Genomic DNA, 15,643 nt, shown 5'->3' on the forward strand with positions numbered 1-15,643 from the left:
TATGTATTGCCTACTTACCCTGAGCCATGTTGTGTTCACGTTGCATTGGAAAGGACTTGCCACAGCATCTGCGACACAAAAGACACTCAGGAAAATGTAGTTGCAATAATTGTGTAAGTTAGTTAGGTTTTAGAGCCTTAAATATGTGTCAGCAACAGACAGAGATGAGGTCAATTCCTTGAGGAACCAACCATCTGATGACTCATATCATCGTGCAATGTTTGGAAGAGAAGCAATAAGCTCAGGTCCCAAGATGCTCCAGTGATCAGGAACTTAAGAGTACGTCCACTGAGCTAACTGACGGTCAGAGTGATCCTCTGCCCCTGCCCTGTGGGAGGGGACAGGGTTAAGGCTGCCTGTGCCCACTGGAGGCCATTATTGCCACTCCTCTGGATCTGCATTTGTTGGTGATCAGGGGAACAAAAAGCAGCAGCCGGGTCCACCAGAAGAGAGACATTAAAGTTGATTAAGTGAGTGGGCCAATTAGCGTCTGGCTTCATGCAGTGTGGAGTTAATTAGCCGCTACAAAACAACAACAGCTGCTTTAATGGTTGGGCAAGAGGCCCAGCAGAGAGGAGCCATGGGAAGAGAAGTGATAGGGCTAGTGCTTAATAACTTGGCTGCAGTGGGTCCTGCCCCACTAAAAATGTAGAACAAAGCCCTGGGCAAACTTCCCTGCATGCTCCAGACAGGGCATGGGGCGGAGAACCAGACCCTTCTAGTGCCCTCCCCCTAGGGAGAGGCCAACCTCAGACCTCAGACTTGAGTTTCTTTTTAAGACTGTTTAGCACAACTTAGTTTGCAATCTTACTAAAATCACGACCCTACACATTTCGTCTTGATCCTGAACTTCATAATGCACATTGTTTGCTCACATTGATATTTTTTCCTTATTACAAAAGTAATACATATTATGAGGCTAACATTTGGAAAGCATATAAAAATACTGAGGAAGGGGCACCTGGGTGGCTCAGTCAGTTAAGTGGCCGACTCTTGATTTAGGCTCAGGTCATAACCTCAGGGTCATGGGATCCAGCCCCACATCAGGCTCTGCACTCAGCAGGGAGTCTGCTTGAGACTCTCTTCCTCTCCCACCATTCACACTCTCTCTCTCAAATAAATAAATCTTTAAAAAAATATAAATAAAAATACAGAGGAAAAAAATAGTCCCTCCACCTTGAAATAAATTCAGTTATTAACTATTTCTTTTTTGCTTGCTAAATGTTGTTCAAGGTGTTCAGACTAATTATACATTAGTTTTGTTCTTTCTCTATGCAAATATATATGCTGTTTTACAGATCAGACTTACCGTGTATGATCTTTAATAACTTACTGTTTTTAGCAATATGCCATGAACATTTTCCTTATCTCATTAAAATATTTTTTTAAACTACTCAGCCTCTATGGTTCCACTAATTAAACTATGTTTTAGTTGTCCACTTATTTATACCTCTTGCTTCCTCTTCTAACAAAGTTCTTGAGGGCAGAGACAATATTTTTTTTTACCACTATATCCCCAATGCTTAGAACAGAGCCAAATATGTGATAGGCACTCATTTAAAATGTGATGAATGAGTAAGCAAATGAGTGAACAAATTTCACCAATTCCTTCTTAGGGACCACTGAGGTTGCTTCTACTTCTTTACCGTTATAAAAAAATGCTGTTATATCAGTTAAGATTAGTTTCAACTATAAGTGACAGAAAATCTCCCAAAGTAATGGCTTAAACAAGATTTAAAAATTTCTATTTTGGGGCGCCTGGGTGGCTCAGTTGGTTAAGCGACTGCCTTCAGCTCAGGTCATGATCCCAGGGTCCTGGGATCGAGCCCCACATTGGGCTCTCTGCTCGGCCGGAAGCCTGCTTCTTCCTCTCCCACTCCCCCTGCTTGTGTTCCCTCTCATGCTGTCTCTCTCTCTCTCCCTGTCAATTAAATAAATAAAACCTTAAAAAAAAAAATTTCTATTTTGCAAGAGTCCAGGAAGGTACAGTGCTTTGCTATCCATTGGCATGGACTCCATTTCCAAAGTCACCTCATTGTTCAAAAATGGCTGCTAAATCTCCAGCCACATTCCAGCCAAAAGCAAGGAAAGGAAGGGAGAAGAAGGACGCATACCCTTTTTAAAGGAACCTTCATGGAAATTCCATATACCCCTTCTGCTTGCTTTCTAATTAGTCATAATTTCCTCATGTGACTTTATCTAATTGCAAGGGAGTCTGGGAAATGTAGTTTTAATTATGCAGCTAATATTCAGTATCCCTGATTATACACATTAGACTTACCATGTGTGATCTTTAATAATAATATGATCTTTCAAGATTCAGTATCCCTGAATATGCATAATTAAGAAAGGGAAGAAAATTGGGGGACCACTACCTGGGATGGCTTTTGAGCTTATGGACTGACCCGCAGCCTCTCAAGCTAGCCCTTCCCTAATATGACCCTTAGTGTTTTCCATAGGGGGATAGGCTCAAGTCAGTGCAGCTTCTTGGATTGAGGCCTGGGACCAGTGCACTGGAGGGTTTCAGAACCTTCACTTCCGTGCTATAAACTTCATCTTGCCAGTTGACATAGTCATCGCCAAAGATTGACTCAATAAAGATGCCCCATTTCCCGGAGGATGTTTTTCCAATTAGTGCATAGAGGAAGTTCCAGCTGTGAGGACAGGAATCCGGGTTTCTGAAATGCAATGATTATTAGTGACAATCAATCAAACAGCCTCGTAGGACAACAGAGAGAAAGCCAGCTCTCAAGGATGCTATGTGGGACAAGGATGACGGGCTGCCTGTAACAAGAGGCGATATGGCTCAACCACAACATGGACAAGCCCCTGAGACAGTGAGGGACTTTGTAACAAGGTTTTACTGCCTGCAGTAAAAATCCTGCCAAAACGCATTCAGGAACGTGTGGGGAGACGTGTATTCATTATTATGCCCCTAGCAGCTATCACAGGAAACCATCTGGGCTCAGTTGGCCTATAAATTTGCAACTTGCCGTTGGGTGGGCTACAGGGAATCGGCCAAGCGGGAAGTCAAGGTGTGAAGTGGATCTGGCAGGTTCCACACACAGGGCTAGCTCAGAAAGTCACCATTCCCGACACTTAATATCCTTTTTAATTTTTTTTATCGTGAAATGCATCACACCTACAGAAAAGTGCACAAAACATAAATGCACACTTTAACAAATTATCATAAAGTGAGTACATACTCAGCAATCACCCAGGTCAAGAAATAGGACATTGCCAGCCCCCAAGAAGCCTCTCGTGTGTCTGTTCCTAAACACATTGCCTTCTTTCCCCCCAAAGATCATGATGCTGACTTAAATGAGTATAACTTCCTTGCCTCACTTGACTGTTTTGTCACTTAGGGATTCACCTCCAAATGGTATAATTTAGTTTGCCTGATTTTGAACTTTATTTTGTTGTACAGAATTACAGAGTCCATATTCTTGTGTGTCTGGATTTGTTTTTCCATGTTCCATGTTATCATTTTAGTGTTTATCCATCTTGCACAAGACTCTGTCCATGTTCATTCCTGAATATTATTCCATTATTCCACTTACCTATTTTGCTGCATTTGGACAGTTTTTTTTTTTTTTAAGATTTTATTTATTTATTTGAGAGAGAGAATGAGAGAGAGAGAGAGCATGAGAGGGGGGAGCATCAGAGGGAGAAGCAGACTCCCCGCTGAGCAGGGAGCCCGATGTGGGACTCGATCCTGGGACTCCAGGATCATGACCTGAGCCAAAGGCAGTCGCTTAACCAACTGAGCCACCCAGGCGCCCCCAGTTTTTTTTTTTAAGTTCCTGGACATTTGGGTTCTTTTCAGGTTGAGGTTACTATAGATAATGCTGCTCTGAACATTCTTGTGTGTAAATCCTTGCGCACACATGTATGAGTCTCTGCAACTTTGAGTCTCAGACTTCAGCATGCATGAACATGAGCTTGTTAAAATGCAGATTCCTGGTCCTCCTCCCTAAAGATTTGGATTCAGCAAGTCTAGGGTGGTGCCCATGCATTTTCATTTTCAACAAATTTTTAGGTGTTAATGAGGCTGCTGATCCCTGCACCGCATCCTTGAGGAGCACTGGAGAGCTAGAGTTGGCAAGCTGTAGCCCACAAACCAAACTCGGCCCACCACCTGCTTTTGTATGGTCCGTGAGCTGAGAATACGTTGACATTTTTAAATGGTTGAAAAAATTTCAAAGAAGAATACTATTTCATGACCCATGAAAGTCACGTGAAATTCTCATTTCAGTGTCTGTAAATAAAGTTTTATTGGCACACAGCTGTGCCAATTTCTTTATGTACTATATGTAGCTGCTTCAATGCTTGGTAGAGTTGAATGGATGTGGCAGAGACTGTTTTACTTGTTGGTCTTTTACAAAAAAATTGTGTTGATACATGATCTAGAATGCATGCTTTTGAGTGGCATTACTGTGTTATAGAATAAGTCCTTGTAGCACCTTCCCTGGACAACGCCAGTTCTCTAAGATGGTTGTGTTACAGTTCCATTAGCAGTGGAGGATATTGTTTTACATTTTTACCAACACTTTGTTTTGTCAGATTTAAAATTTTAACCCATCTGTTGGTTGTGCAGTGATATCCCATTGTAGTTTTAACTGGAATTTTCCTGCTTATTAATGTTAAGCGTATTTTCAAGTATTTATTGGCTGTTTGGATTTCTGGTCTAGGAAATGCCTGTTCAAATTTTTGCCCCTTTTGGGCTACCTGTCCTTTTCTCTATACATTCTGGATACAATTCTTTTGTCGTTGATATGTGTTACAAATACCTTCTTTCACTCTGGGGCTTGCCTTTTCATCTTATGATTGTGTTTTTAAATGAATAGAAGCTCTCATTTCAATGTAGTCAAACTTATCAAACGTTTTTGTATGTTGTTTAAGAAACCTTTCCCTACCTTGAAATCATGAAGATATTGTCCTTTATTTTTTCAAAGTTTTATTATTTTACTATTCACATTTAGGTTTTAGTTTACTTGGAATTGACTTCTTGTGCAGAGTGTGGGGTAGGGATCTAATTCCATTCATGTATATGTAATTTTCCTAACACCATTTATTCAAGGATACTTTCCCCACTGTTGTGTGAGGATACTTTTGTCATAGAGCAAATATTTATGTGTATATATGGGTCAGTTTATGGGCTGTTGGTTTTATTTCACTGGTCCATTTGTCTGTCCTTGTACTAATACCACATATACTTAATTACTGTGGCTTTATATGTATTAAAAATCTGGTGTGGGCGCCTGGGTGGCTCAGTTGGTTAAGCAACTGCCTTCGGCTCAGGTCATGATCCTGGAGTCCCGGGATCGAGTCCCGCGTCGGGCTCCCTGCTCGGCAGGGAGTCTGCTTCTCCCTCCTCCCCTCCTCCCTCTCATGCTGTCTCTCATTCTCTCTCTCTCAAATAAATAAATAAATAAAATCTTTTAAAAAAAAATCTGGTGAAGCAAGTCTTTCCACCTTGTTCTTCTCTTCTTTGACACTGTTTCAGCTATTTTTATCTCTAGACGTTTTTCCCCCCCTTAATTTGTTCACAAAAAACATGAAGTTGATGGACAGTGAGAAGGCATCAACTGGTAGCAGGGTCAATTAGTACAAGCTCTTTGGAAAGCAATTTGGTAATACTCTGATTATTGAACCCTTTCACTACCAACACCTCCCCCTAAAGGACATATATTTTAACCCACTAATTCCATTTCTGGAAATCTAGCCTAAAGAAATATCCAAAACCAAAATTCAAAACAGGGGGAAAGTTTTTGAGTCAACAAACAGACTCAGTGTCAGAGCCACATGTTGGAGGTACAATGAAGAGGAAACCTACTCCTACCTTCCAGAAACTTCGAGTCTTTTTTTTTTTTTTTTGGTCCACAGCTGTTATAGCTAGAAAATAGGATAGAAGCTTCAAGTCTTCTTCAGGAAGACAGCCATATAAATAGAGCATTGCCGTCCACTGTGGTAAATGTTCAGATAGAGGTATGTATAAACGCTATGTGCACAGAAATGTTCATGCCAGCATAATTTATAATAGTGGGAAATTGAAAACAACAAAAAAATATCAGCCAGTGGAGAAACAAAGAACTAAATTGTGGCACATCCGTATGATGGACTATTGTACAGTTATCAAAATAAAGACTGTGAATGGAATAAACGATTTGAGTATAATGCTAAGCGAAAAAGAACAGGACACTGCAAAGAAAAACACTCCTGTCTGTGGAGAAAAAAAATAAATAAATGCATTGGAAAAATACTGGAAGGACTATACCATAATGATAATAGTCATTATGAATATGGGTGATTTTTTCTTCTTTCTATTTCCCAAGCCTTCCGTGATGTGGTTACATAAACTTAGAGGAAAAACATAACTGAAACAGCCACTTCCTATTCCTCACAGATTCCTTTCAGGACCTGTCCGTTTCAGGCAATGTGCTAAACGCTTTACATGTGTGAACTTATTTAGTCCCCAGAGCCCTTAAGGGATAGGTGTTTTTAGGTTATCGTCTCCTCATGAATGGGGGAGAAGGTGACAGAGAGGTGAAGGAACTTTCCCAGGTCACACAGCGAGATGCAGAACTGACACGTGGACGTGAATCTGCCATAGTCTGTGGTCCTCGCCACAGCACCAGCCTGCTTCCAGTTGCTGCAGAACATGGCAACTTACTTATTTTTTTTTAAGATTTTATGTATTTATTTTAGAGAGAGAGAGAGAGCACATGTGAGTGGTGGGGGTGCAGAGGGAGCGGGCGAGGGAGAATCCTGAAGCAGACTCGGCGCTGAGCGTGGAGCCCAATTTGGGGCTCCATCCCAGGACCCTGAGATCATGACCTGAGCGGAATCAAGAGTCGGATGCTTAGCCGACTGAGCCCCCCAGGTGCCCCCAGAGCCATGGTATCTTTCAGAGGGAACCAGGCCGTGATGGCTAAAGAGTCGTTCTGCTTAGAAGAAAGTAGGTTATGAGCCTCTGGACCCCTCCAGCCCAGTGATTCTGATTCGCAGCCCCATGTCACTTTAAATAGCTGGGTGATCTTAGCTAGTGACCCAAACCTGCTGAGCCCCAGCTTATTCTTCTAACAAATGCAATCAGCAGAACTCACCTCCTAGGCTGTTGCGTTGATTAATGAGATAATATATATCCCATGTCCTACAAAAGGGAGGCACTTGTTAATTTATTTCCCTCCACCCAAGGACACAGGAAACTTTAAAAAGACAGACCCCAGCCTTTTCCTGTCACTTGGCCTCTGGTTATTGTCCTGGGTGTAATGGAGTGGAAAACTCTATACATGGCTCCCTCTGACAGTGAATTTCTAATCTCAGAAAACTTAATGGTTTTTGTCAACCTGATTGTCCAGTGAGAGCGGATTAGGAGAATGACTTCCTTGTCACTGGAAAGCTGACTTGCTTCACAACGTTTTTCCTGGTGCTGGTGGGAGGCATGATCGATACTACACAGACCTAAATACTTACCTGTGGTCTGGGGGCTGAGGACAAAGGTTGGATGTTCCATTTAAGTGCCTTCAGCCATTTCCAAGTAGACCGTGGCGTGATGTGCATTAAGCGGTTTAGGCTGGTGACCCGGAGCTCTGCCGTCTGAGGGGCAGACCCAAAATCGAGCAGTTGCTTTCTCCAGACCAGCGAAGCAGAGGCCTCTCTGGCTCCTGCTGGATTTGTCTTCTCAGCTCCAGGTTTCCCATCTGGGAAAAGAAAGGTCCATTAGTTACTGTTGGCACTATGAGGGAAGGATGGCCTTGCTTTTTTTCTGTATCAGGACTTCCCAGACACAATGTGCTGGCGCACAAATGGACGGTGGCGACTAGTTGAAATCTGGTTCCAGATCCCTCTCCACTGCCAGCCCGGGATGGGAGGCATCTCTCGCACCAGGCGCCTCCACAGCAGATGGACCTGCGAGACAGACCTCAACACGGAACACCTGCCAGAAAATAGTCACCTAGGGGATTTCCTGCCATCTAGGGGAGCTCTCTTAGTCCGGGAGGGCAAAGCCAAACCTGATTTTATTTGATGTCACTTCCTTGGGAACGTCATCTCTGACCTTTTAGATGAGTCAGGTCCCCTGTACTTTCCCTTCGTGATACTCATGCTAATTAGAAATGAATCAGTATCACAGGAGGGGAAGAATGAAGGGGGCGAAATGGGGGGGGGAGACGAACCATGAGAGACGATGGACCCTGAAAAACAAACTGAGGGTTCTGGGGAGGAGGGAGGTGGGAGGATGGGTTAGCCTGGTGATGGGTATTAAAGAAGGCACGTTCTGCATGGAGCACTGGGTGTTATGCACAAACAATGAATCATGGAACACTACATCAAAAACTAATGATGTAATGTATGGTGATTAACATAACAGTAAAAAATTTTAAAAAAAGAAATGAATCAGTATCTAAATCAATTCAAATATAAGCGCCACGAAGTCAAGGACATTTGCCTGCTTTGTTCCTTGCTGATTCGCAGCACTCAGAACATTTTTGGCACAAAGTAGGTGTTCGACAAATACTTGTTGAATACGTTGATTAATAAATTTATATAATTACCTGTTTATGATCTGTCTCCCCTATTTGACTAGAGCTCCTATGAAAGAACCGTGTCTTATTCTCCCTGTATTCTTAGCACCCAGAACAAAACCTGACACATAGTAGGCACTCAATAAACAGTGAAGAGTAAAGTACTTAAAACTTTTTACATTGAATTAATATTAATTTTAGTTAAGTAATAAAACTGCAATATAATTAGAAAAAGAGAGTAAAGACCCATCCCCCATTAATATCACCACTCTTATGTAGCTACTTTAATTATTTGCTATTTTTCCTTTTAGAGTTTTCCACTGTGTACTTTGTAATTTTAATCAGGTTTTTTTTTAAGCATGTGCATGTTTGTGCGCACACGCACGCGCACGCGCGCACACACGCACACACACCCATCAACTGTCCGGGTGGCAGGGAGTTTTATGAATTTAAGAGCAGGAAGGGAGGCCTGGATGAATAATGTTTTTCTTATTGTTATAATTAATTGTTGGTCCTACAATGGGATTGATAGCATCATGGGAACTGCTAGTGAGAAGCATTTCTTTCTGAAGTTTCAAGTTTTACCCCTGAGGTCAAGGCAAATCTGGCTATGGAAAAAATTTGCAGATTAGAAATAACCCACAGGAAAATGCTTTATTTTTATGCTCGCAAATCAGGGAAACTTGCCATGGCCGCTTCTAAACATAAACCTGTTACGAACACTGCAGTGGGCTTAGTGGCTCAGGGCTCATTTCTCAGCCTTTTTTATTTGGATCATTATGTGGAAATCAACCCGGTTTCTTTCCCTAAGCCCCTGGTGATACATTGCCACAAAGTGATTCAACTGTAATTATAGAAGTGAGGAAACCATGGCATACATTAAAAAACAAAACAAATCAAAACCCTGCTCTATTATCTTCAAAATACCTTCTAAACATTAGGAGGGGAAAGGTTCTACTCCTTCTAAAGACAGCCTATAATGACGGAAAGCCTCTTAGTTGACAATGAGAAAAATCCATGCAAATTTCTTATTGACAAGTAAGGTGGGCAGGAAGTTGAATGGACAATTTACTCATCTATTGCTGGGGGACCGCTTTCAGGGTTGGAAACAGACTCTGTTGACTAGAGGGAAAGAGATACATTTTAATCTTGATCTTGACCTTTTGTCTCCTCCCCCGCCCCTCCCCCATTTCTTATCTGAAATAGAAAACAGGAGGAAGGGGTGGGGAGGGGGGGATTTATCAGAGATGAATAAAACAGCACTCCTTCAGGAGATGGGTTAGTAGAACGGCAGAGGAACGGGGGGCTAGTCTAGCTCTGCGCCCACCTTAGGCCGTGAACCAGTCACCTTTCTGGGGCTAGGGATGATGATGACTTCATACCACTTTCACAGAGTTGTCCGAAGGATCTAGAAAAACCCTGGCTATGGAAACACTTTGAAAAGCATATGGTCAAATTTATTTATTTATTTATTTATTTATTTATTTATTTATTTATTTATCTATTTATTTATTTATCTATCTATCTAAACAAGAAAACTTTTATTTTATTATTTTTTAAATTTTATTTATTCATTTTTTTTAAGAACTCTCCACACCCAGCATGGGGCTTGAACTGATAACCCGACTACCGAATACCGACTGAGCCAGCCAGGCATCCCTCAAATGTTTTTAAAATGAGCATAAGTCTCAGTATTGCAGGACGAAGCCATACTCTCAAAAAGCCCTGGTGAGGAATTTCCTCATCCAAGCTGCAGTAGCCATGAAGAAGACAAGCAGAGAACAAGCTGAGAACCCAGGACTTTTCACATATTGGAGGCGCTGAGAGATAAAGAAATGCAGTTTCCTTAAGCACACAAAGGATTGCCAAAGAGCTACTTGATAATAGTTGAGTTTAATAGGAAAGAGCATCTCTGTTTCTACTTCTTTAAATTCTCCTTTCTTATGCTATTGATGTATTATTAAAATTCAGATGGTAAAATAAGACAATTTATGCAAAAATTCTTAAAAAATTAGCTTTCTAGGGCTAAATAGTAAGTTCTATCTCACTTTCCCCAGTTGTTAACTGAAACTGCTGGGTCCGATAAACAATATATTCCCTTTCACAGGCTCCATTTCTTTTAATCGTATTGAATTCATTTATTCATTCAACAAATATGCATTGACTATCCGGCTGAATGTAGAAGGAAGAAATAATTAGCTTCTCCAGGGCTGGTGTTCTAGTCCCAAACCTATTGTGCATTGCAAACATCCACAAGAAAAAACTAAAGAAGAAATTGCAAGATTAAAGTGCTATTCAGAATTCAGAAAAGGAACATCAGATGCAGTAGCAGTGACTGATGACTATAAGTTTTCCTCTCCTTCCTGGGCACACAGACAGACGACACTCAGACTCCTGTGTATTTAGTCATGGCCACATAACTGAACTCTAGTCAATGGAATGAGATGTTACATGCGTCACTTTCAAGCCTGACCCATAAAAGCCTCCCACACAACGGTCCTTTGCTCATCCAGCTGGCTGAAATTGAAAGGAGCTCACGTGTTGAAGATGACAGAGCCTCCATCAGCCTGGATCCCTGCGTGACTGCACAGAAGAAGCCCACCCTGTTCCCTGATCCAATGCTATTAGGAGAACATGAAATACATTTCAGTTATATTGAGTCATTATACATTGGGAGGTGTGTTGTTTCAGCGGTTATCCTAATTTAACTAAGGCATATGGTAACTAAGTCTTCAAATTTGGGGCCTGTAAGAAGGAACAGTAGAGAGAGATTTAACAGCAATGGATGCTTTTGCCATTTGTCATAAACAGTTTCAAAGGATTTGGGGTTCTCACTCTGATTATCCCAGGGACATGTTTTCTTATAGGATCATCTTTATACTTTTCTCTGCCTTAGTTCTTCCATGCAAAAAAGAGTTTATATATATACATAGATAGATAGATACAGATATAGATAAAATATAAATGTCTAGATATAGATTTTTTTTTAAGGTGAAGTATAACCATTACTGTCCAAAAGGGTAGCAACCTATTGAACTCCTTCAGGGGCAGATGGAGATATGAAAGCAGAATATAAGGCATCAGGAAGAACCTGGTTTTCTGTAGGTCTGCTCATTTTTCTGCCAACCCAAGCCTGATAGGGTGCCCACAGTAACATCAGGCACCTGCAGCTTGAGCCTCACCCGGGCCCTGGGCCAATGGGAGCATAGCCTCAGAATAAATCAGGAACTACCTACATCATTGGGCAAGTGGGGTCTGGAAATAGGTCTCTTCAGCTGTTTTAGCCTTCAGTTAGGATGCCTTGGTTGAAAGTGATAATAAAGCCAAACCAAACTGATTTAAACTAATAGGGAATTTCTTGGTAAACACAACTGCAAAACCCAGGGGCACGGGCTAGCTCTGGGCACTGCTGGAACGATGCCATTAGGACCTGGTCTCCCTCTGCTTCTCCTCTTTGCTCTGTTCTTTTTCATCCTTCAGTCTCCGCTCCACATGGTGACAAGACGACTACAGTCACATCAGCTACCTAAGGTGACTGCTCTGCTCTGAGCCAATCTCATTGGCCAGGGAGGCAGAGTGCTGTGATTGGCCACATGGTCTACTCTGAAGGCTGGAGGTGGTCACATGGTCTACTCTGGAGGCTGGAGGTGGGGACTCTACACTGAGCGTGGTGGCTGAGAGTAGGGACAAATGGCTTCCCAAGGGAATATCAAGGGCTATTACCAAAAATGAGGAGATGGGTGACAGGAAGGCAAACCACCCTGGGTACCAAGAGGTAAAGGGTGCTAAGTTAAGGTCAAAGCACTGTGCTGTACCTTTGTACTTCCATGCTCCCTGTGGTGCTAACCCACCCCCCTGACTCTTCCAGAACCTGGGAAAGAAGACTGGAGCCCCAGCTTTAAACCCCAGCAGCAGGCTACACATTCTGTCCCGCTTGCCTAAGCCCTCACTAAGAGCTGGTTTCTAGGCTCTCCTAACCTGAAGTTGGCTCCATATCACACTGGAGATATGGGGGGTGGGGACAGCAGTTTGGGGCTCTTTAGCAGAATTTCTTTTTTTAATTTTTTTAAAAGATTTTATTTATTTATTTGTGAGATAGAGTGAGCGAGAGAGAGAGCACAAGCCAGGGGGCTGGAGAGGCAGAGGGAGAAGCAGATTCCCCACTGAGCAGGGAGCACGACCTGGGGCTCCATCCCAGGACCCTGAGATCATGACCTGAGCTGAAGGCAGCCACCTAACTGACTGAGCCACCCAGGCACCCCCCTTTAGCAAAATTTCTGCCTATGCACCTTGCTGTTGGCTACTCTTACTTCTCTGCTGTCTGATCTCTGTTGCCACCCATCTCCCATACACAGTCTCCCTGCTCTCTTGGGTTGGGCTTCTTGGTTTTTAGCATCTGCCTAAATTCCACTTGGGTTTTGCTCACGCTCCTTTGGACTTAATAGTCAGGTTCTCAAAAGAGAATTTTCCATCTGTTTGGTCTTGTGGTGTTTCTGGTTCCTGCTTTCCCTCTTCTCCCAACCTCAGTCCCACCTGCTCACACAGACAGCCCCGTTCTGCAGTTGAGTCATCTGGAGACTCTATCAGCCCCATAGGCTCATTGGATGTGAGGGTTGGGGATTAACAACCAACAGTCAAGTGTCCTCTGGACCTCCTCAGGTCAGGGGAACTTTCTCCAGAATTGTGCTAGAGCTCTGACCTTATGACCCTTCTCTGGCCTTGGAAAGTGGGGAGACTGGGGCCATTTGTAGATCTGAGAATGAAATCACTTTTAATGCAGGTGTGTCTATAGCTAATCGGTATACAGGCCTGAAGGCAGCTCATGGACCAAAAACATCCTGAGTCCTGAGCTAGTTGGGAAAAAAGCAGAGGTATTACGGCATTCCCAGAGGTCCATGGTAGGAGCCATCCGACATGGCTCCTATCATCAATCTTGAGGAGATTCAGGATCCTTCAGTGGGTAGGTAGTCTTCTATGAAAACCTTCTTGAAGAAATTTTTGGATCTTAGGAAAAAAAGGAAAATTTCCTATTTGGAAATTGGTGAAAATAACAATAATGATAATGGCTGATATCTACTGAGCCATTTCCGTGTTCCAGACACTGTTAGAAGCCCTTTCTATATCTCATTGCTCTGAATCTTTACAACACCTGCATGAGATGGGTATTATGATCCCTGCCCTTTATAGCTAAGAGAATGGAAGCGTGGAAAGGCAAAATAATGTGTCCACGGTTACACAACTAGTAAGCGACAAGAACTAGGGTTCCAACACAGCTAGTCTGACACTGGGGCCTGTGTTCTTAACCTCTACATTATAGTGCTTAGTTTTAGAAGAGGCTCAGGTCATACAAAGGGCTGACACGGAGCTAGGGGCAGTCCGAGGTGGAACATGCCAAACCAAAGCAGAAGCATCACCAAGAACAGGCAAGAGGTTGTCAGGCTGGTCCTTACCTAGAGATCAGGCTCATCCAATGTCACATATGGGGAGAAACCAGGAACACCAGCACTCAGAATCAGATTGCCAAGGTCAGATTAGCACAGGAGGCCTAAAGCTGGGCGGTCAGGGCTGGAGAGAAAGGTGATCTGCAAGGAAGCAATTGACCTGACTCCTTTCATGCAGGGTGTTTCCCTCCTCCTACGTGTGCGCTGGCTCACCTTTCAACCCTTTGTACTCATAGACTCTGGACCTCAAAGCATCAAGCAGAGACTTTATAGTGGGTTGTAGAGGGAGGCAGAGGTAGTCAGCTGGGGCTCGAGAGGACACATCAAAGTATTTTCTGCACTGAGTGCACCCCTGTGGGGCCACGCAATACCTGGGGAACTCTCAGGGAGACTGAAGGTGTGTGCAGAAGAGAGAAATAGGAAGCAGGAAAATGAGAATGAAAAGAGGAAGGAGGGCAAGGGCAGAAAAACAGAAATGGAGGCGGCGTGGCCGGAGGTCAGACTCACGCTTTGACAATGAGTGCTGTAGCCCTCAGTGCTGCCCCCAGAAGCCTGTGCGGGGAGGGGAGGCTAGCGGGGGGAGGGGGGGGTGGGGCGGAGGGGTGGGGACAGGCTGTGCCTTTCAACCTGGGCTTCCTTCCCCTATTCTGTCCACTCTTTTTAGTGCGTTTTGAGTACAAAATGTCTCTCCCTAGGCAGGAAGAGCTTCAGTAATGAGATGCCCAGAGTTAGTCATGACACTCAAGCTTCTTGCAGGAAAGAAATATTTTTTTATGTCATCATAAAACTGCCCAGCTTACCTAAGCCTGCTGTGGAAACCGTGGTTCTGAGGACAGAGGGGGAGATCAGAGCATCTGGCCTGGAGCTGAGGCAAAAGGCAAGGTTGGGGAAACCTTCTCTCTCCCAGCCAGAGTCAAACTGGCTGTGCCCGAGTTAGCGGGAAGTGACACATGGCAGTTAGGGAGGAAAAGGAGAGGCCAAATGGGGTTCCTGGCCTGGTCCAACCCCGTCCAGAGGAATGAAGCCTGTGCAAACGTCCCAACGACAGGTCCTCCCTCTGGGGAAAGAGGTGTGGGTGGGAAGCGGCCGCTGCCCTGGACCCTCTGTTTCCCTGGAGCAACTTGTCCTAGCTCCTGTCCTATAGCTCCAAGGAGCCAATGCAGGTCTGCGAGGCTGCGTCCACAGACCACTCCCTCAAACCAGAGGCAGGAAGACCTCTGGCCAAATGTGCTTTGTCATTTCTGAGTCATCTTGGATGACTGCCCATCTCCGAGCCTCTGTTCCCTCACCCAAGAGCTGGGATGGAAATAGTGCCCATCTACCCGTGCTCCGAGGCTCAGAGAAGGTGGACGCAATGCACCATCTGCAAAGCTCGTAGCATTTTGTGTACAAATATTATTACACAATTGTCACACACAGAGCCTTCATGATAGTGTTCAAGAAACTATTCCTTCCAGAGATGCAGCTCTGAGGGTCTTTTTCACCTAGGCCCTGGAGACACAGAGATGAATAAGGCAGGTGAGACAAGACAGGCAAGGTGAGACAAGACAGGCAAACATCTGATTAGAATCAGTGCTTATTGTGCTATGAGATGAATGTGCAGCTTTGGAAGCTCTCAAGAGAAAACAGTGTCTACCTAGGGGGTACTGAGAGTCAGCATATGACCTGGGTCTTGAA

General features: G+C 43.7%; 1 long non-coding RNA gene across 1 annotated transcript in view; it reads right to left on the minus strand.

The window, feature by feature from the left end:
* LOC135362340 (uncharacterized) overlaps nt 1-15,047 on the minus strand; it is a 32,414-nt gene extending 17,367 nt beyond the window's left edge. Inside the window, exons 1-3 of the long non-coding RNA XR_010406910.1 lie at nt 14,767-15,047; nt 7,477-7,703; nt 19-68 (exon numbers count right to left, since the gene is read on the minus strand). This is a non-coding gene — a long non-coding RNA (uncharacterized LOC135362340). The remainder of the gene's footprint in view (nt 1-18; nt 69-7,476; nt 7,704-14,766) is intronic.
* Nucleotides 15,048-15,643: the final 596 nt, after the last annotated feature.

This window comes from Mirounga angustirostris, unplaced genomic scaffold (genome assembly GCF_029215605.1).
Source record: "Mirounga angustirostris isolate CCGP_5_RB_7025 unplaced genomic scaffold, mMirAng1.0.hap1 SCAF_13, whole genome shotgun sequence".
In the NCBI taxonomy this organism is placed as follows: Eukaryota; Metazoa; Chordata; class Mammalia; order Carnivora; family Phocidae; genus Mirounga; species Mirounga angustirostris.